Here is a 22240-nt window from a genome sequence, read left to right on the forward strand (position 1 = left end):
TGCTCTTAGCTAAAATAATCTCAATGAAAATTAGTCTATCTATTAAATGTATTTCAGTCTCTTGATATGATGTGAAGTTGGCAACAACCAATTAAATTATTGCAGTTTTTTTATTTTCATATTTGGCCTCTTAGCTATGAGTTCATTCTCTTTTGAGATTGAATAAAAGACTTTGATCTAATTTGGGTTTGAGCCTTTAAAAATGACAATACCAGTCTTGTTAGGCCAGGTCAGGTCGGGTTAAGTCACAGAGGCTCATTTAAAGGCTTAATTAAGGCCTCAATTTAATGCTTGTGCAGTTCCCACACTGATCCCCTTCCTCAGAATGTATTTTGAGGAGTAAATGAGGCCAATTAGCAACATTAACCTTTGACTTCAACTCTCTGCCCTCTTTCGTCTCCAGACAAAAGGGTTTGCTGTTTTTGTAGGCAAAAGAAAAAACCACAAAATATCTAAATTTAACTATTGTCCAATGACTGGAGCACTTCATATTGTCATGTTCTATGAAGTCTTGCATTTGTCATGCCTGCTGTTACCTGGAGTTTCATGCGCCATGCAGTTTTTCATCCAGCCTCTGCAGTCTGGCACAGCTTGATATCTTGATGGTGCTGCCACGTCCATCTCACTCTCTCTCCTCGATTACGTGTGTAGAAGCTCTCTGGGACACTGGATGCTGTCTAACCGCATGTGCGACTGCTTCGTCACACGTATCAGTGGGTTGTTAGGTTGCAGCTGCGTTTCTGATCTGCTTCCTGGCTCATCTTTGTCTTTTTCTCATCGCAGATTTTCTCTGCAGCTGCTGCGAGCTCCTGCGGATCTTTTCCAAAGAATAAATGAAGGGAAGATCTCTATCCCTCTCTTTCCGCCTTCAGTTCAGCACTTCCCCTGCTTCGGTGTAATCCTCCATGCAGCACATCCCAGATTAGCCATCCCACAACGCCTTGCAACAAGGTCTCTAAATCTCATGTTGTTCCAAGGCTGGCAAACAAGTCTCGACCGCTGAAAGAGTCAAAAAGAAAAAAATCAAGAAAAAGCAAATGTTATGCAATGCTTTGTTCTTGGGAAAGTTTTGTGTAATCACTTCAATATGCCGCTAAATAAAATTGTGTGGGTTTGAAGATGATTATGTGCAAGCTTTCCAGCATGATTGGTACTCTGTGACTGTTTCCCAAAAGTGGGCCAGCCAGAGTCCGAGACCGGCCGTGGCTGAACTGGTCTGGAGTGTGTTTCCCAAAAGTATCAGTAGCCAACTATAGTAACTAAAACCAACAAAGTTGAGTCTTTCCTGAATACATAGTTTGAATGAAAATCTGCAAATAGCACTACATCTCTAAACCTGTGGTTAGAATCATAGTTTGTTCTTAATAAGACGTTTGATACTAAACAGTTGTGCACAATATAGACAATATAGATCTTTCATTCTGTACATATACAAATTGCATTCTAGACTTTTAGGTAGGTTGTAGGATTAAAGCACACCTTTTTGAAGACATTCATGCATTGTGTATTGTCTTCTAGTAGTTAAGTAAGTGAACCTGCATGATAAACAAATAATAAAGTAGAACTGTTGTGGAAGTAAAGTCTTTAGAAAGGGTTGTGCGGTATTTTCTGTTCATTTACTCCTCCTGCAAAATTTGGAAATTATCCAGTTTAATTTAGATAAAAACGGCTCATGCTACTTGTATGCTGCATCATTGTTTGGATCATGAATAAAATAAAGTGGTTGCCTCTAATCTTTAATGTAAAGAGCACACACCCAAATCACCCTGTATCCCAAGACCGGCTACTTACCGAAGCTAAGCAGGACAGAGTCTGGTCAGTACTTGGATGGGAGACCACATGGGAAAACTAGGTTACTATTGGATGTTGTGTTAGTGAGGTCAGCAGGGGGGCACTTAACCTGTGGTCTGTGTGAGTCCTAGTGCCCTATTAAAGTAAGGGGGGCACTATACAGTCCTGACTCTTTAGTCATAAAAAAATCTCATGGCACTTCACCTAAAGAGTAGGGGTGTAACCACAGTGCCCTGGCCAAATTCCCTCCATTGGCCCTTAGCCATCATGGCCTCTCAATCATCTCCATCCACCAAATTGGCTCTATCACTGTCTCTCCACCCCACCTATAGGTTGTGTGTGGTGAGAGCACTGGCATTGTTGTCCTGTGGCTGCCGTCGCATCATCCTAGTGGATGCTGCACACTGGTGGTGGTGTAGAAACCCCCACTCCCCCTCATGATTATGAAGCGCTTTGGGTGTATAACCATACATAATAAATGTGCTATATAAAAACACATTACATTACATTACACAAGTAATGCTTAACTTTTTTTTAACTGACTTTGGTATTGTTTTAAATTGTTTTGTTACATTTCAAATACACAAAGAAATGTGTAGCAATAGTCCAAAAAGGACACAAATGCATTGACTGTACATTCTCTCCGTTCTGTTTAGTTTCATCAATGTACAGTGTACATCACTGTGAAGTATTGATCAGGAAATGCACTCCTGCTGTGGACTCTGTGGCATACCCTGTAGATGTCCAGCTGAGCTGAGAAAACCTAGTCCGCTCTCAAACCAGGATGCAGCAACGTTCTTCAAAAGTGGCTTCTGTTCTTGCAAGCAGTCTCTCGTGCTTAAAAATGCAGGCCGCTTTCCAAGGCCATAATCAGAGTGAAATCCGCACTCACAAGGGTCTCATTAAAAAGCACTTCATGAATGAATAGCTGCCGTGTGGCAGTGTGACTAGATCTGACTCATGGCTCCGTCAGAGCAAGTGGGATATTCCACATATTCCAAGGTTTCAATGACATTCCTCGTTCATTCTTTCGTCACTCCCTTCCTTTTTCTTTTGATGTTAGCCCTTATTTTAACGTTCTGTGGCATTTTACAACTATATACTGCCAAAATATCATAATTTGCCTGAGGCCTGGATATATATGAGCTCGCATCAATCAAGTCGCCATAGTCCAGCTTAAAGATGTCTGCATTGGTTACTTGTGGCCAGGCATTTCCTGACTGTCGTATAGATAAATGAGCTTCACGCTACAGTAGTCTAGGAATATACAATGAAACATTTTGTTTATGGTATTCCAGTTGGATGAGAAGAAACACATTGATGAGCGACAGACATTTATATAACCCTCTTGCAAACTGATAGAAGAATCGGCGCAGTAATGAATGGAGCTACATTATTTACACTAGAAATTATTAAATATCCCAGTACTCTAAATTTATTGGACGTCACAGTTGATTGGTCTCGCTGGATGCATTTTGCAGATGTGAACCCACCATCAAACTTTACCACCATCTATTATTTGACTGATTATATAGTTGTGGTGGGACTTAAACAAAAATCCTGCCAGCAATTGTAAAATAGTTTAGAAAGCATACGTGTTAACATTCTTCAGCTGGATTTTTTTTTAGAAAATAATAACATTTTATACCTTTTTATTTGGGCACTGTCAAAAGTACAACCCAGAGTATTAAGTAAAAAAATCTATATATTGGGGCTGGGTGATATGGCCTGGGTGATATGGCCTCAGATTTTTTTTCACAAAATTGATTTATGATTGAAATATATATATATTTTTCACAAAAATGGTTGAAGATTATTATACCAATATAATTAGCATAATTATTTCATAATAGGATATATGCCATTTTAAGTAACCTAGTTAAAGCGCTTGTAGTGAACTGAATGCCATTACAAAATCGCCATGTTTAAGGTCTGTTTTCTTTAAAAATCAATGATCTTCACTGCCTGATGGATTTATGATATAAAGTGCGTCTCAGACCAGACAAACAGCACTGCATTAAATTCCATTTCCCCCGCCATGTCTTTAAAATATGACAATTTATTTAACGCCAGTATTTTCAATTGAGTTTCTGTGCTCGCCTGTTGATCAACGCCTCTGAATCCTTGACAACTAAATGAATGCTTAAGTCTATTTAATTCATTATATTTTAATTACATTTCAACATTAATGCTGTAAAAGGAACCATATAAAATTGAATAATAAAAAAAAGTCAGATTAACCATTCACCAGAAGAAGTTTATCGGTAGGGGAAAAAACCTAGCTGTGCATACAATACAATTGCAAACAAGACTTATATTAATAAAATCAATTAAACCATTTTTTAAAGTTATGGTGAAATTAAACTTTTCCAACATTTTCCAAGGTGATTTATTTCCCTATTATTTTAAAACAGAAAGATTAATAAATATGTCACATAGATTAAAATGTTTTGCTTGATCTGCACTGTAAAAAACTCACAAAAATAATAGATAGAACACAAAGAAGCATAAAATGTTCTCAGAAATACATATTCTATCCTCCCATTTATGGTGTGACTCCTTTCAGACGGTCACCTGTTATATCAGCCAGGTCGGTCTCTTTCAGCATCTTTTTTTTTTTCTGTACTATTGGGAAAGCAGAAACAATGCTTTATTTCACACTGAAAATTCTCAAGTTACATCATACAAGAAAGTGTTTGTAATTATTTAGGCAGTGTCAGACTCAAGTGTCATTGCTGAACAATACTGTGGTTTTAATCCATGTTCTGACAGCTCTTTTTCACATGGAGTCTTAGCTAAGTTTATATATCCGCGGAACTAAGCCACTTGTTTTACCAGCTCATTCTGATGCTACAGAAAACCTCTGTGGAAATGATACGGCATCCATTGTAATACATCACAATTATGCTCAGTTTTTTTTTTTTTTTTGGTGCAATGCCTTCCTGTCTGACACACTTTATAGTGACTCTGTAAGTTTGAATGTTGACAGTTCTTTTTTTCCAGATAATTTTTGTTTATTTTTTCTGCCTGTTCACACAACAAATGTTTTCTATCAAGTTTGTGAGCTTTCAGCTGTATTTACCTTGGAAACACATGTCGCTTTCTTAATTGTTTACCCACAGAGAAATTAGGCAGCCTATCAACAGATCAAAGCATTGCTCATGCTTTGTGTCAGAGCATCTGCCATTTTTTCTAGTTTGAATGTTGGCGTCGCATCTCTCGTCTCTATCTTTACTGTCCTTGAAAAACAGTTCACACAAGATGAATACTGCAGTCATTTACTCACTCATGTTTTAGACCTTTGAGTGTCAAATAATACAACACAGTTTTCTACAAAAAAACTACATTTCCATCCACCTTTTTTCTCGTTGTGGATAAAAACTCAGTTGATGGAAACACCAAAAAGTGCATAAATGTTGAAAATTTGCATAAAAAACATATGCACATTAATTTTTTATACGATAAGAAAAGATGCACATAAACTAAGATGAAAACACTTTTACCGAACAAATCCTACTATGCGCATTAAAAAGGTCATGTGATTTTGTTATAAGAGATCATGTGATGATAAAAATGTGTATGAATGGACAAACCAGCAGACTGAGCACATTGAAAAACAAATGAAATGTTGTTTTGGTCATTTCAAAATGCTGTAACCAGTTATTAACTTACTATTTACCTCCAAAACTGTCAAGAGCATCTGTGCTCCACCTCTGATGTCGTCAAACACCACCATGTGTTCATTGCATGTCGGCATCGTCTTCTGAGGTGCAAGTAATTGATTAAATAAGGAAAAGATTCACGCAGCTTCTCCTATCACAGCAAATTGTGTTTCTACTTTTGATATTTGGCATCAGTTAATCAAGAAGTGATGATTTTGTTCTCTTTCACTACTTGGATGGAAACACTGCTTTATTCACATGTCTATTCCAGTTTTTTCATTGATCCCTTTTTACTTTTTTCTATTGTAGCAGTGTATACTGAAATGCTACTTATTGAGTCAATCAAAAAATATATAACAACAACTACATAATGTCTTTGAAGCTGTACAATGGTTTTAAGTAAACCTTATAATTTTTTTTACTTAAAATCTGAAATATAGTTTTTAATATACTCATCTTTTTGACAGCAGTGACATCTAATTTCAATGGTTCTCACATCATATGGTCAAAAACAATAAATCATACTTGAATGAAAGAATAATGCATGTTTACCATTTTCAGCTAAACACCAAAAACTTTCTTTGTTCATGTTAATTTACATGGCAACAACATTTCAAATGGCAAGTTTTTTTAATACAACATCGTGAAAATTGTTACTGCATATACCATGTTCAGTCATTTTGCCTTTAGGAGTGCTTGACAAAAAAATGGTGGACTACTTTTTAAGTACATTGTCATCATGTAAACATACTTTAAAGTTTTCTTCGTTTTTCTTAATTAAAATTTCTGCAGGCTGCAAATCATCAGGCTTTGTTCGGTTGTAGGATTGGACAGACTGATAGAATACTGCTGTGAGAATAGGAGTCTACTGGGTCTTCAGATCTATAGCCCACAGTCTGGGTTCATTCATACTGCATCAGCATAAGGCCTCAGGGGAAAGGTCCTCTCTAAGCATGTCCTTGCCAGTGTTAGATGTACTCTGTAGTCCAGTGCAGATAGTCTTGTTCTTGGAGTTGCACTGCAGTGTTTTACAAACAGACCAAATGTCTTGAAGTTCAATCTTCTGCAGATACACAGCTGTGTTTAGAGCCCCAGAATGATTAGATTAGCATTTGTCTGGATACTGCAGCCTGATACACACCACGGAAAGGATAGCAGTATCAGTCAAGCAAATTAGCAGTGTATCCGTCATGCTTTGACTCTAACATAACCTGAGGTCAGATTTTGGTTGCAGTGAAACAGAAAGTCTTTATGTGCTGGCATTATGAGGTTTGTTGATTTTGTGGTTGAATTCCAAACAACTTTTCGAGAACAAAATCATGTATTACTTTGCAATATAACATAAGTATTAGTTTAGTTTATGATTAATTGAATCTTCTTTTCCTTAATATTTTTAAATTTAATAATTGTATATTTTATTTAAATTTATATAAGTGATTAATCAAACAAATAATTTTTCATGGATAGAAATTAAAATACAATATATTTTATGTTATTTTACCCTCAGTACATTATTTAAATTTGTCGTGTGTTGTATTTATATTTAAATAACATAAAGATAGTTTATAATGATGTTTTTTTTTGTTTTTGTTTTTTCAAAACTGGTGTTTTGTACAGAAACTGTACAGGAAATGTAAAAAGAACTCTACAATGACAATTGACAATTGTCTTTAAATTAATCACTAATCATTAGGCATTTTTCATATAATATATATTTATATATATGTATATTTTTTTTAATTTATAAATTAGTTAGTTAGCTTTGTTTTGTTTTCAATGTGGCTTAGGCATCGTACTCCTGACAGATTTCCTTCATACACTGATCATTCCATCAGCCATGAGGCCTACACAATTTTTGCATTAGAGCTTTACCAGGATAACAGAATCTTGGCTGGACCAAGGAACCTCACGACCTTGGTCTGTCGTCCATGCCTGTTCACCACAACAGTTTGTCCATACGTCAGCCTTTAAGTGTACTCTGTTACCATAATTAGTAGGTGCAATCCCATTTGTGCAAACATTCAGCGGAGCATCTCGCTAACATTTGCCAAAAGTGTTTCCCCCCTCTGCTATTAGCTGCCTGCCGTGTGTATTTCTCCATGCTCGCGCTCTGCGTCTCCAGTGGTATTAAGCTAAAAGAGACGAGGCCGGGCCAAGACCGAGCTCCCCACTGACCTCATGTTTAAGTGGGTGTGCAGAGAATGTTGCTCTGGGTTAAAAGAAATAAAAAGAAGGAAAACTACAAACGACCGAGGAAAATCATTACGTGGATTTAATTATGGCTTCTCTCTCACCCTGCATTTACTGTTTTTGAGGTTTTCTTTAAGCCATATTTAGCAGATTTATACATTTATTCATGGCCGTTTTGTTGTTTGTGTTTGTGTTTTTCTGTCATTTGCACTTGGCTGTCTTGCAACTTTGCTGTGGTCAAGCAAAAATCATGTATCAATGCATCTCTGTATTTTTCTAAATTCGGGACATTCGTTTGTTTTTGCAACAGCACATTCGCTTTCTGTATAAAGTGTATGGTGTGCTTTTAATTTCCCTTGTTTTTAAATCTTTATAGAGTATTCTGCATACTAAACACAGCACTCAAGAGGATTTTCTTTCAAATTAATTTTCTGAGAATAATAGAAAGAGAGATTTCTTGTGTTTGTGGCAATTTCACAGCTCAATGATTAGAGTATTTCCCAGAGAGCCTCCTGCAGCTGAATCTGAGATCTTGCTGTCTGATGAAGATCAAACTTCAGCACAGTTCCTCATGTGATTTGATCTTAATCTAAGAATATTTAGCCTGAAAGATTAGTCAAAAAGCTGAAACACTTGGTGATGATACATATTGGACAACATGTTGCTGGACCTTTTTTTGATAATGACACTGCTGTGCAGAAAATGTTCTTTATTTTAGTCAAAATGTTTGGCTGTATACTTGATTTATGCACCTGTTAGTAATCAGTGTAACTGAAATAGTCAAACCCAGTAATTAGTGGGTGTTCACAAATGTTGGCTGTATGGTGGACTGTATACTGCCTTAGGTCTTGTATAGCATTTGTGGGATATAAAAGTGTTTCGCACTATTGTACATTTACTTAAACCAACTAGACTACTAGATGACTAGTACAAAACCGAAGAATAAAAACAAAACATTAAACAAAGTTAAATAAAACAAAACACAAAGTTATAGAAAAATAAAACATGAAAGCTAACTAAACTAAACTAAAACCAGAACATTGAATTTGTTGTGATAGCCAAACAGTATAAAATCATTAGATATAAACAAATATACAAATATATTAGATATATAGATATTACATTTGCAATATTCTAAATATTGCATTCAGCAGAATTATAATTGTCTCTCAAACAAATTGTTTGAGTGCTATGTGAGGTAGTCTAACATTTTAACCAGTATTTTTCCATTATTTTCTTACAACCAATATGATTTTGATATTTTTTGTGCGTTGATGGTAATATAGTACAGTAACTAAAAAGGGACATGATGCAATTGCTTCAAAGATAAATGATAAAATAGTAGTCAAAAGGATAAACCATTTACTGTATACACCTTTAATATAGTTTCTCTTGTTACTTTAATCCAGAGCACAGATCTGTGACATCGCAGTATGATTTATCCAACTGTATGAATTCATTCTTGCTGCATCATTTGGTCAGAAGGTCCTGCTTTGGCTCAATTTGAGCTTGAACTGTAAGCTAGCCATCTCTCCCTTTGTCAGTTGTGTTTTGTTTCTGCTGTCTTGACATGTGCCATGACAGCATTTGTTTGGGCTGAAAATCATATCACAGCTGAGCAGAAGCATTATGCTCACAGAGCGAGACCAATGACGCCTTTTCAGTGCTACAACTGAGCCTTTGAAGGCCGTTTCGCAGCCTTTCACTGAGAATAATTAAACATCTTGTTTACTTTGGATTTCATGAACAAAGTATGGTGTCTCTGTCTTCAAATAAACAGGTATAATAGCAAGTGGCACAACTGATTTGACCCACGTTTCTGAGTGGAGAGTATTGCTGGAGCCACCATATCAGTAAAGCCAAACATGTGAATCTAGTTCTACCACATTCCTTCCAGATAAGTAAGAAAAGCCTGAAAGTAGGACTAATTACTTACCGGGCTATTGTTGAGGCCAAGAAACATTCTGGTTTGTCTTAAAACGTCAGGAGGTTCACGATATGATGTCGGAAGAGAAAACCCTGAATCTGGGGAAACGCTGTGGAGTGTTTGCGAAATTATCCGACTCTATCAATCACTATGCGTCTAGACCTGCAGACAGACTCATTTTCCTCATTGGTTGAAAGCACTTTACAAATTGCATGCCGGTCCGAGTATTCTGTGATGTTGAGATAATGCATGCATCGGCTCTTTTGAAGACACAGACAAAACTGATTGTTCTCCTCCAGCCAAGCTTTCTAGTATCAATCACCTCGCGTTGCGTTATGTACCGCATTGATGTAAACAAACAGTGGGAAAGTGCCACATAACAAGAAAATGTTAGCCATTGTGTCAAAAAACTGTAGCAGAATGATGAATGTTATGCAAACCTATTTGCATCTTCTCATGAAAACTTTCTATTTCCTGGCAATCCAATCATATTCAATCGCACATTATGACAATCTCTGTAATATTTTTACAGTAAAATACTCACTTTTTAAAACCTATAGCCACAAGCTGTAAATAATGGGCATCATTGCATTACATTTTAGTGTAGAAAAACAATGCAAAATGCATAATAGCCAATGTTGTTATCCAAAATATTTTGTATTATTTTTTAAATGTAATAAACTATTTGAATATATGTATATAATTATTATTATTATTATTATTATTATTATTATTATTATTATTATTATTATTATTAATATTATTTCCTGAGGAAGAAAATACAAAAAAAATAATAAATAACTAAAAAAAAATAACACATCGGAACTTAAATAAACAGTTTACTAGTGACATGTTTCCTTACAGGTCACATTAACAAATAAATATAAGGATCAATTTACACTGTGTAAAGGCATAAGTACAACCCATTTCTCCCAAGATTGTAGGTGTTTGTCCATTTGTAGTTTTAAAGAAAAAGTCATCATCTCTGTATATTTAGTTACAATATCAAACCATTCAAATTTTGTATTGGGTTTGAGTTGTAGCCACTTTTAAGTTACAGTTTTCTTACTGGTTGCTAGAAGTATTTTTAATTATTGCTTGTCTTTTACTATTAAGTTGGCTACAATATTCCCCAGTCCCCAGATAAATTGTTGTGAAAGAGAAGTCCATTCCATCACCACAATATTTTGGTAATAAGCCTTTTTATTTATTTATTTGATTGTTTATTTGTTTTCCCTTTTCAGTATTATTACTGTTATTATTGCTAGTTTGTGGTATGTTACACACATTTTTGTAATTCAATTTAGATGTTTAAGACAAGCAGCAACCTCTCGCTCTCCCTCGTGAAGCCAATACAGAACTAAAACTGCAATTCATCGACTTGCCTTTGGGGGCTGGCTCCAAGAAATCCAGATGTTCTCTGACTGCAATGATAAATTGGCTAATTTTACAGCTGATAAAAACATATTTACAGCTTGGTACAAAAGATAGTTTTGGTGCATATAGCTAATATTACCCATCATGATAACTGTGTATAATGAGTTAAATTATGTCTGCATAATTAAGGGCGTGGCCCCTTGAGTGACTGCTAGGTCCCAATGCTTGCTGTCTTGTCACCTCAGCTGATTCTGGCTGATTCGCCACAAAACTTGGCATACATTGTATTTTGTTTTTTGTTTTTTATGTGGCTTTATAAAATTAATTGTCTTTTGGAATTATTTCCTACAATTATCAGATAATTTGGCATGCTATTTTGTGACCATTCTCATTGTCTTCATTTCCAGTGTGAGTGAAATTATATACTTATATACCATCTCTGTAAATATATTTGTTTTATTTAAACTCATTTGTCATTCATAATTTTCTTTAGAACTGTAATGAACTTCCGAATCTGACAGATTGATTAGCTGTAGGCTATAAAACATTCTTCTGAAACGTTATCATACAGTGTTATGCCTGTATTTCATAAATAACCTTGCATTTAGTAACACAACAAAGTACATGTGGTCAGAACACAAACAAATAGCAATTGAATGAAGTATTAAGCGCTTCTCTCAAAGAAAAGTCTGGCCACGCCCAGTTGTTGCTTCATTTGTGCTATTCAGAAATCTATGGGTGACGTCATGGATACTACGTCCATATCTTTTACAGCTTATGGTTTAAATCTGTTTCATAGGCAAGAATGAAATTCGATGAGGCCATCGGCACTGGTCTAAAGCAAATGTTAAGACCTTATTAATATATTATTTATAAATAAAAATATATTCCTGTTGTTGCCTAATGTTGTCATTTTTACATTTAAGCCAAAGATAATAAGAAATTATATTGTCTTTCATTGTTCTCTTTGGCAGCGTGGTTTCCAACTTGCAAGCCCCCAACAAACTCTCACTTAAAGGGCGTTATAAGGATACTTACTTCTAATTTGAATTGCCAAGAACAACCAGTGTAAACAGTTATAGAATTTAAATCTGTCCAAAATATACACCATTCACTTCCGTCATAAGTGGCTTGGTATCCACTAAACTGGTTCCCCTCTTCCGTTTTTCTCAGTGCTGCACTCATACACCCAGGATTAGACAACCCTCACTCTCTCTCTCAGGCCTTTTATAGGCCTCTCCCCACGCGCCAGTGCCCACCCATGAATGATGAAGTGCTGGGTCATTCATAAGGCAGACATGGCACAGATTAGCACCGCTGTTTATGCTCTGGCAATGCCGTGCCCTGTTCCCCACTCAGGCCCTTAATTGGGCACCACACACTCTGGCTTCCTGCCGGCTCTAGCTTCCCATTTGGTTTTCGTCAGCAGGCCATAATGAAGAGAAATGAAGTGAGTACTTTCACCTCTCAGCACCGCTACTTAGCCACATGGTCCCTGAAGTTTAACTTCGAGTCTCTCAGGCCACAGCTTGGCCAATGGTGAATATTATGGGGCCCCTGCAACAATAACAACATGGTGGTCTTGCTCTTTTAACAGGGTGCTATCAGTAATATTGCTTCTAATGGCTTTATCTGCTTGACACATAAGCAGAATGGGATTTATTACCTGTAGACTCCTTAATCCAAAACGACGTGTTGCTCTTGCCCTTTGGAGGCAAGTCAGAGTTTGATAAGCTTGTCACAATAGTTTACATCCAGTTAATCTGGTACTAGCCCAGGCAAAAGAGTTTGTTCAAGTGTACAAGTACATGTGTAAGGGGAGAATGGGAGTGGGAGCTCAAGACAATCTGAGTATGTTGACGGAGGTGAGATTGTCGTGCCAAACCTAACATAGCACTGGACGCTCTTCCAGAGGCCGGACCTGCTTCCTGGCCAAACACAATACATCCAGTGTTAGAAAGCACAGCATCTCATGTAATCATGTCCTGGAGGCCACACGGTTCCAAGAGTTAAGCTAACAGGCACCGAAATTCTCTGCTTAAACTATTAGATTCAGAGCATTTGGCAAGCAGAAGCCAGATGTTATTGGCTGCTAGATTAATAGACTGTGAGACTGGATATTGATTATCATATTTACATACTCCTGAGATATTAAGTGGCCACTTTGTATCACAACTTTTTTTTACTTATTGCTTTTTAAAGTTTTGATTACTATACCTAGAAACTTCACTTTATCTTAATACTTCACTCCATCTTAAATGTCTTTGAGTTATAACTGCTGCTGAATATGATACACAAGCTCAATTTTATGCCTCATTTATTCATAACGCAATAGCACAAGATGATTAGAACTTATTTGTACTTTCAGCGTTGTTTTATTTTTATGAATATGTAAGGGTAAAGTACATCCAGACGGTTCTAAATGCAGAATAAAGCTGGACAAGCTTAAAGCTTAAAGCAAAAGGCTTTTGTATAAGCTTCAAGATGTACTTCATCCCGCTTATTACATGGCTCATGCCACAATATTTATAAAATTATATATTATTCTGACTTTCCTACTAGTTTATCAATTATCTAGTTAAAGGCAAAGCTGACAAAAATTTAAATGTGTCAAGATTATGCCAAACAATGTGATTGTGTAAAACACCTTCATAACTGACAAGCATATAAATATGAATGTGAATGCATATTTATTAATAGTCGAAATGATTCAAAGTACCAAGTTGAGTCTGTGTTATTAGTTTCAGTGGTTGTTATCTGGATAAAACAACTCAAACTACTACAAAAGCCCTGACATGGTCTAACATGATCGTTGTAGGATGTGTTGTAAGAAATTTCTGCTAAACAAGTCATTTACACTTTGCTCCGTTTTATCCGTTTTATCCTGTGTTTTTATACGTTAAGGGTAGCATTCCAAGTGTACAAGAGCTTGGTGAATATTCAAAATAAAGTTGCAAATACTGTTAAATATGTGTGTAACAGTAGACAGAAGTCAATGTATGGTACATACTTTGGTTTTGGGGCTTGATTGGGGAGTTTGGTTTGGTACATCAAGAATAATAACAAATCCCCAGTGCTTGCTTTTTCTGTTTATTTGGAACAGGCAGAGTTGTTGTGTCACAACCAGCTACAGAACTGAAAAAATATTAAATACAAGATACAATAGAATGATGAAAATGCATAATTAGGAGACTGCTTATTAAAGTTTTAAAGGTTAAGCCCAACCCTCTTCTAAAACCTTAGAAAAACAGCAATTGTGCATAAGATTCAGTAAGCTTCAAAACTGAAACCTCTATTAATAATCTGTTTTAATCTTTCTACGTCCATCCATAACAGTGGGTGCAGCGGACGACAACTGATCAGTCTTGTGCGTGTGTATAGAAGAAATGGTATTAGACAGAATCTTATATTTGCATTGTTCTTTTATGTAAACATGGTAAACGTTCAGGCTGGTCCACAGGATCAATACAAAGATTTGTCTTTCACTAGGGTCTTTCAGGAATCAGTCTCATGATATCTGCTGCTCCTTGACAACCTCGGCATCTGCTCAGGATATGGCCTTGTCCAGAATTATGGATACCATAGCATCATTTCTTCAGAGACCTTGGATCGCATCAATGGCTCTGGATGAGTTCCCCAGGTGGAAAGCTGGTGTTTTGCTAGTACAGGCTTTACTAACAAAGAGTGCATGAAAATCACCCATCCTACTTGTATTTTTCTTTTAACCTCTCTTTTAGAAAGCATAATACGATTCAAATCCACACTACGAAAGTGCGCAGTCATTTACTGCAAAGTTTTGCTCAGCAATATTATGTAGCTAACGCTTCTAGTCTAACTATCTCTCTAACATCAATCACTAAACTAAGTTCACCTAATATCTCTGCACTAAAACGTCTTTCAAAGAAGTTCAAAAGAAAAAAAAGCCCCTAATCTTAGTGAATCTGACATTTGAATAGCCTTAGAGCAGAAAATGTCTTCAAAGCAGTGATCTCTATGCATGGTTGATTAGTAATAGAGGATAATGCATATGATGTAAATACAGTATCTTGTAGCTAATGAGTCAGAATCCATTAGAGGGGTCTTTCTTCTTGCATCGTGGCCACTTGGGCATTTTAAGTTTTTAGAGGAAGGCGCAGATTGAGTCTCTCAGAGCTGCTGATTACACAGAGCAGAGGCCCATCATAAACACACTGCTGCAGATGAAAGAGTCGTGCACTCTGCTCAAACACACACAAGCCTCTGATCTGCACAAGCGCTGTGGGTAAAACCCCATTAAGCTTTCAGCATGCTCACATACATGGGCCAAAGTGCTGACTCTAACCCCTATTTAACGACACCTATCTGTTAATGAGACGGAGTGAAGAGGGAGAATTTATCTTGGTGATGAATATCAGCATTTTCATCACAATGTAGAAGCTCACCAGTATTTATATAGATTTGTTTGCTTGTGTCATACGCAATTGTAATTGTTTGGGTTACAGCTATATGATGTTCCTGATCAGTAGGTCAGCAGCTGTTTAAACTTGTTGAAGAGAAACAGGAAGCTGTTTGATATGTTTGTGTCACAAGAGATAAACTGTATTGAACAGCTTTGTTTTTTGTTTTTTTGTTTTTTTGGTGTCTTCATTTTAAAGGGAGTTATGTATGTATTCAGTACTGGCTGATAAGATACATTTATTTGTCCGAAGTGTCCTGAGCTGATCTCTAACATTGGTATTGGAGCTGATTAAGGCATTTTTAACTGATTATTTACTTACCAGCAGTTGTAGCACAAGTGTTGGTAGCAGAAAGTGTAGTTTGTAGTAAAGCAAGATGGTTACCAGAATTAATTCCTTTCAAAAGTGTATGAGAAATGGCTAAATATATTTTTCAAAAGTTTTTGGACAATTTATATAATTAGCAAATGCATTTTACACACCCAAATGTGTTTCATACATATCTGGATGTAGATGACCAGAGCGTAAAAGGTGTGCCTTTTTATACACTCACTAACCATTTTATGAGATACACCTTTCCAACTGCTCGTTAACCCGAATTTCTAATCAGCCAATCTCATGGCAACGACTTAACGCATTTAGGCATGCAAAGATGGTCAAGACTGTCTGCCGCAGTTCAAACCGAGCATCAGAAAGGGGAAGAAAGGTGATTGGAGAATGACTGGGATTTTCATGCACAACCATCTCTGGGTTTACAGAGAATGGTCTGAAATGGAAAAAAATATCCAGTGTGTGGCAGTTCTGTGAGCGTGAATGCCTATTGATGTCAAAGGAAAATGGCCAGACTGGTTTGAGCTGATAGAAAGGCAACAGTAACTCAAATAATTACTCATTACAACCGAGGTATGCAAAAGGCATCTTTGAATGCACAACATGGCAAACCTTGAGGCGGATGAGCTACAGCAGCAGAAGACCATACCAGGTGCCACTTTTGTCAGCTAAGAACAGGAAACTGAGGCTACAAAACACACGGGCTCTCCAAAATTGGACAACAGAAGATTGAAAAAATGTTGACTGGTCTGATGAGTCTTGATTACTGTTACAACATTCGGATAGTAGGGTCAGAATTTGGTGTCAACAACATGAAAGCATGGATCCATCCTACCTTCTGTTAACAGTTTAGGCTAGTGGTGGTGTAATGGTGTGGGGGATATTTGTTTGGCACACTTTGAGCCCATTAGTACCAATTAAACATCATGTCAATGACGCAGCCTACCTGAGTATTGTTGCTGACCATGTCCATCCATTTATGACCACAGTGTACCAATCTTCTGATAGCTACTTCCAGCAGGATAACGTCATAAAGCGCATCATCTCGGACTGGTTTCTTGAACATGACAGTAAATTCACTATACTCAAATGGCCTCCACAGTCACCAGAACTCAATCCAATAGAGCACCTTTGGGATGTGATGGAATGGGGCATTCGCATCACGGATGTGCAGCCGTCAAATCTTCTGCAACTCTGTGATGCTGGTCAATATGGACCAAAATCTTGGAGAAATATTTCCAGTACGCCACAAAGGATTAAGGCAGTTTTAAAGGCCAAAGGGAGTCCAACCCAGTTCTTATAAGGTGTACCTAATAAAGTGATTGGTGAGTGTACATACTGTATATTATGAAGTGTATCAAAAAGAACAACTTTACTGAAAGGTTTTGATTCAAATGTTGACTAGTTTAGAAGTTTAGAAGTTTAGAAGCTGAATTTTCAGCATAAATTTTTTTCTGTGGCATCTCAGGGCCTCATAATCTGAAACCAGAGACTAATTACATATAAAACATATTACATATTACATATTCTTTAAATATTTGATGTCAAAGATATGCTGGTTAGGATCGGTTTGCTGGTAATCATGAGCCATTCTGTGCATTCATCCATCATGTTCTTTATATTTAATGGTTTGGTAAGTTATTCTAAAAAATCTTGGCAAGAACAACAGCATCAAACATATGCACCCTGCTTAAACAAACAACATGTATCACACTCTTTCTAAACATCTGTGGGCGTTGCAGTCAGACGCTCAGACCAGCCTGTGTTATAGGCCTGAAGCGGTCAGTGCTCAGACTGGGCTCAGAAACCGCAAACTCATCAAGACTGTGCCTCCAGACGAGCGGAGAGCAGTGAGTGTTTGGAGTAATGAGCTGGAAGACGGTTAGCACACAGCACATGGGAGGCCTCCAGTAATGACCCAGTGTCTCCACATCTGGAGCTGCTGAGCGGAGGCCGGCGCAGGGAACAGATAGTGGAGAACCAAAGGAGCGCAGCCTGGTATCCCTAGTCTTTAATCAGAATCCCTCTGTCTTTCTCTTTCTCTATGAGCACAGATCCAGTGTTATGAGCAATCTATAATGAGCAGGAGATGCTGCCACAGGTGACAGCGCGGCATGTTTATCGCATGGAGATACTGTGGATGAGTGTTGTTTACAAGGGGCGCATGCTGGTATCCACAAGCTGGACCCTCTAGTAGAAAAGAATGTTTAAAATAAGAACAGATGCAACAGGCCTGTTTACATAAAGAGAGAATGTGTTGTACACAGTGGAGGCATGAAAAATGGAATTATTGAAATGTTGTGTAATGGATTTAATTTAATTTAATTTAATTTAATTTAATTTAATTTAATTTAATTTAATTTAATTTAATTTAATTTAATTTAATTTAATTTAATTTAATTTAATTTAATTTAATTTGTAGGCAATAAGTGTGGGTGGTGATGATTTATTCAATCAGGACCACTTTAGCAAGTTAGAATGTATTTAATGAAAAATTTATTTTTGAGCGTATGGTGGTTCTCGCTTCATGGATATTAGGTCATACACCAGTTCTGCTTTAACCCCCAGAACATAAGCTAGACAGTCTGAAGGTGCACAAATATATTTGAACTTTTGAAAAGGGAGGGAGGGTTGTGATCTGTTATTTAGAGCTTAATTACCTGAGCTGTACTGTATGCCTTTCATACATGTACCTGGTCTAATAGTAGAATGGCGGTGGTTGGAGCAGATAGTAATCTGATTGCATCAGCTGATGGCAGCACTATGCCTATAATAAATTATTATAAAGTTATTATTATAATTATGCTGTTATAATATTGTAAATAATATATGTCTTTATGTATTTGTTTGTTTGTTTGTTTGATTGATTGGTTGATTGGTTGGTTGGTTGATTGATTGATTCATTGGTTGATTGATTAAATAGAAGATATACTACAAGTAAATGCAAGTTTTTTTTGACTGGTGGATAGCACATTTTTTTTATTACTATACGAGGTTAGGTTTAGCTGCTGTTTGTCAGCCACCCATCCTTGGCTTTGGTGAATGCTTTTACCCTGTAAGGCATTGGATGGCTATGACTCCATGCTGTTTGTTATACTCAACTGGTGCCAGGATAAGCCACCTTGGAATGCAAGCTGGTGTTAGTGTTGATGTGAAAAGGCTACTCATTGATGATCTAGCAGTGTGTGTGGAAGTAACCTGTTATAGTTAGATATCCCGCCTCAGAGAAATGTCACTGGAGCCTGTCTAGTCTCTCTAAATAATCTACCTGTGGGAGTTTGAGCTGAAGCTGTGTGAGTATTGGTTATATGATTATGTAAATTTAAGTCTATCGTTATTATTTCTTCGATTTTTATCTATGCTATGTTTTTGGACCATATAATCCAGTCAGTCTTGCAGAGGGACGGACCTTTAACAGTTTGTCAGTGTTTGTTATGCTGACCTTGGCTTCATACAGTAACTGCTGACTCCTGGGCAGCTGAGTGTTCACTGATCTACTATTGTGCTTGTCCATGTTAGTATTATTCTATCGGGATCGTTATTGGGACTGAGCCCAGTGTAGTGGTGGCCTCTTCCTCTGGTTCAGATTGATGGCTGACCTCCTTTTCATGTTATTTTTAGGCCACAATAGGCACATTTGTAGTTACTGAACATCCTTGCTGCTTGCTTATTGTTCTGGTTGGTAAGAGAGCATTAATTCTCTGCTTGAGTTTTATCAAAACCAGCTGTAAAATGTTTCAGAGAAGATCAAATCATGAATCAGAGATATGGATTAAGACGTAGATTGATGTGGGAAGAAAAATTAAGCTGATACAACTTCCTTGATCTTGAAATAAAGAAGTATGGGGGAGAGGAAACTTGTTAAAGTATTACATTCTTGGAATGATTTTGCCAAAGTAGTTTGGTGTGATATGTGATGACCTTTCTAAGAACCTGGTACATCTGTTTGTTTATTTAGTTTTCATTTTATTTATCATAGACTTTTCTGTATGCTATTATATCTGATTGCTTAGCAGGCTTCAGAGTTTGACTGTTGTACATAAAAAGGTGACCACTAAGCAGGAAGGTGGCACCAGTCTTTTTGGTTGAAAGTAGATTTCCTTCTGGGAAGCAGGATGCAGCTTTAATTCAATGTTGTGTTGTTTCCACTCCTTTTTGGGATGTGGCCAAACCACCCGCTAGAAACATGTTCTTCGAGCAGCTGGAATTTCTTTGACGTTTTTGCTAAATGTGTGTTTATAAGTTTGCCCATATAAAAAGGGATAGTTCACATTCCATTTGTTCCGACCCCTTTGAATCTGAAATGGAGCACAATTGCTTCCACTAAAATGAATTGTTTCAATCTGTTTCACTACTTGTCTCTATCATGGTGGCCTTAAGGGCTCAGCACTTAAATAAAAAAGAAGGAACAATGACTAATATATTCAATAGATGTTCTTCCATCACCTCTAACCTTGTCAGGTCTAGATACTCTGTGATTCACTCCAGACTAGGAGTCTTTGCAAGGATTAGCATGGTTGGAGAATCTTGAAGTACTCTTCTGATGCTAATGGTGAAGAATGAATACTGTCATAGCACCACATCAAGCTTATCTTTGGAGCCTGTAGCCCATCAGGCAGAGAGTGAGAGCCTATGGAGGGCGTCAAAGGTTGACTGGGGAGTAGGAATCCATGACTCTAGCACCCTGTGTGTGTGTGTTTTCTTTTCCATGCCATCCTATATGCAGAGGCGAGATAAGCATGTGCTTGCGGTTGGGACCAGGTGCGTGACTATCACCACTCAAGGGATTTGTTTTGACATGGGAGGGTCCAGAGGGGATGCAAGAGGGTCAACCCATCTCTTGTTCTGTTTTGTAGTTTTTCTTTCTACCCATTTCTCCCTGCTTGTTTTCACAGTGAGTACAGGCCACTCTCTGACATCAGGTTCCACGCAGGGATGTTCTGTATAATCAGAAACCATTGCTTTGGTTCTGGTTGGTTATGCTGTTTTGAACCACTGGGATTTGTTATCAGAAATACGCCTCAGGCCTCTCACAAATACATGGAAGAACATGGGAGCAAGTAAGCTGGAAATTTCCCCAAGCATGATTTGGTTCATTTTATTATGCTGAACCCCTGCTTTTATCCATGAGGGGGAAAAGCATCTTAGCAAACACAGTGGCAAATTTTCTTCCAAGCTCTTTCGTGGAAATCAGCAAGTTGACTTAATCACACGCTATGATCCTTGGCCAGGAGGTTTGAGTCTTGAGATTCTGAGTTCTTATTTCCTCTCTTGGGTTGTGGCTTTTGGGTCTTCCATAGTTCTCCCCCAACCCGAAGATCTTGAGGTTTCTCCCTCAGCCCACCCTTTCCCCAAGTCCTGTTGGAATGCCCTTTTCACTGCCACAAGATACTCCACTGTGGCTTTGGAGGCCACCTAGAATGGAGCAACTCTGCTGAACCCACATTCAGAAATAGAGATTGAGGCTGTAAATTTAGCTCTTGTCAGAACTCTTTGACTTTTCCAAGGAGCACTGCCCCTACCCAATCTTAAGACACATTGTTTGTTATTGGAATTATGGTACTTCAGAAGGTACTGGCCGCAGTTGTCAACTGTGCCTCGCAAAACAAGCCTGAGGGAATAAACTCTATCATTACCATCATCGCCCTGCGGCATCAGCAACAATATTGCTGTCAGTCCCATCAACATCCTCATCATGTTTTATGATCTTTGTCCCCACTTAACCAGCTCGCTAAGAGTATAGGCTCTGATGTGGAGAAATGCGGTTGAGTGCATGAACAGCACACTAGCCATGACCTATCAAGTTCAGATGGAACTGAACCTGGTGGTTGCGTTCCTTCTGTTGATTTTGGCTTCTCTAAAGTAGTTAGAGGTAGACTTTTAGCTCTTGTTTTACTGCAGTACATTCGGAAAATGCAGGTAGGTGGAAGCCTGTCATTCAGCAATGCTTTCTCTTGTTGAACTTTGCAAGGCAGACATTCAAATTAAATCTGGGAGTCACTGCCCAAGTAGCGATGCATTTTGAAAACTTGTTTAAATCCAAACTTTTTCCTGGAGCATTCATTACATTGTATTCTCAGAGCATCTTGAAGCCTAAAGAAGAAATCACAGCACTTGTTTTGGACATGAAATTCTATATTCCTTTTTTTTTTAAATTGAAGGTAATGGTATAGGTATCATTTATTGCTTCATAGTATCATAGATTGTATTTTAGAGCAAAGATGAACTAAATCATTGTTCATCATATTTTTCAATAGATACGTGCACTTGAACACACAATAATGTAAGCTTGGTTGTTTGAGCTCTGAGTTAATCATATATGGTATTAAATAAACTGTAGATGCTCAGAGTAGGATTAAGAATTGGACTTTGCTGTGTTAAAGTGTTCCGATGTGGTGGAAATCCTTGCTGTTCTTCCACACATCCCTGCTTTTAAACTGAACCAGATGGGCTCTTTCCATATAAAACTTTCACTCCCTTTTAAGTCTCACACCGGGCTAACGGCTGTTAAAAACCATGGTACATGT

The sequence above is a fragment of the Danio rerio genome, chromosome 4 (assembly GCF_049306965.1).
Source record: "Danio rerio strain Tuebingen ecotype United States chromosome 4, GRCz12tu, whole genome shotgun sequence".
NCBI classification, from domain to species: Eukaryota; Metazoa; Chordata; class Actinopteri; order Cypriniformes; family Danionidae; genus Danio; species Danio rerio.